The sequence below is a fragment of the Tupaia chinensis genome, unplaced genomic scaffold (assembly GCF_000334495.1).
Source record: "Tupaia chinensis unplaced genomic scaffold, TupChi_1.0 Scaffold143942_1, whole genome shotgun sequence".
Classification (NCBI taxonomy): Eukaryota; Metazoa; Chordata; class Mammalia; order Scandentia; family Tupaiidae; genus Tupaia; species Tupaia belangeri.
In genome coordinates, this window is record NW_006203793.1 from 85,058 (window position 1) to 86,527 (window position 1,470).

Sequence of the window (1,470 nt, forward strand, 5' to 3'; positions counted from 1 at the left end):
TCTCTGTGTCTCTCTCTCTGGTCAAATTAAAATATATGAATAAATAAATAAAATAAAATAAATAAAAAATATTTATTAAAAAAATGCATTTTGAAACAGGTGATCCATGTAACCTGCACTTCTGTTACTGGGGATGGATGTTCCAAAGGTTTCCCAGTTTCTTTAGAACAGGTGCACCTGGGGATGAGCCACAGGGTTTCAACTGAGGAAGATATTAGGGGTCACATAGTGCTCAATATGCACCATATGCTTCAGGTAACTATGAAGTCTGGCATGGTTGGGAGAAAGTGGAGGTCTCAAGGTGGTACATGAGGCTTTTGCCAAGTCAGAGTTGGGAAGAATGGTGGGGAGGAAGTTGAAAGCGAGAGGGTCTGGGCACATGGAGTGGACAGGGAGAAAACAGGTTCCAGAGATCTCATTTCACTCACTTGCTTCTGCCACGTAGGAGTCAGGAGGATTGATGGGAAGGATGTTAGAAGCAAGAAGGTCTTGGCACCTGGAGGAATAGGAGGAAAGCACAGGTTTCTATCCATGGTCTCTGGTCATGTTTCACTCACTAGCTTCTGCCTCTTTTATTTTCTGTATAGTTCATGTATTATCTATTTCATTTATTTCTGCTTGAATGTTCATTATTTAGTTTCTCCTGGTGTTTTGTTTTTGTTTGTTTGTTTTTGTTGTTTTTCCAGTTCCCTGAAGTGTGATATCATGTTGTGTATTTGACACCTTTCCCTCTTTTTCTTGTGTATATTAATTGATATGAATTTCCCTCTTATTACTGCTTTTTGTGTGTCCCATAGATTACGGAAACTCATGCACTCATTATCATTGGTTTCAATGAATCATTTTATTTCAGTCTTAATTTCTTAGATGATTGTGAATTCATTCAGGAATACATTTTTAGTTCCTAAATGTTTGTGTATTTTTGAGAGAATTTTCCCAAAATTAATTTCCAATTTAATTCCATCATGGTCAGAGAAGATGCTGGATACGATTTCTATGCCTTTAAATTTGTAAAGGCTTGTTTTGTGCCCTATTTTGTGGCCAATATTTGAAAATGTTTCATGTAGGGGTGAGAAAAATGTATATTTTGTGGTTGTTCAGTGGAAAGTTCAATAGATGTCTGTCAAATTTATTTCATTTATGCTGTTCTTTAGATCCTCATATCTCTTTGCTTAATTTTGTCTAGATGATATGTCCAAAGGAGATACTGGGGTTTTGATATCCTCAGTGATTAATATGTTGCAGTCTACCTTTCCCTTTATATCTAACTGTCTGCCTTTCACGTATTTTAGTACTCCTGAGTTGGATGTATAGATATTTGTGCACCCAACCTCTTTTTGAATTAGCCTTTTAGTACTATATAATGCACATTTTGTTTCTTCTTATATTTTTTTCTTTCTTTCTTTTTTTTTTTAAATGGATCTACATTTATATGCTTAGAAAACTGCAGGAAGGGAAGAGAAGAAACTT

General features: G+C 35.6%; 1 pseudogene; it reads right to left on the reverse strand.

Annotated features, from left to right (window-relative positions):
• Positions 1-428: 428 nt before the first annotated feature.
• LOC102501244 (dnaJ homolog subfamily A member 1-like) overlaps positions 429-1,470 on the reverse strand; it is a 6,381-nt pseudogene continuing 5,339 nt past the window's right edge.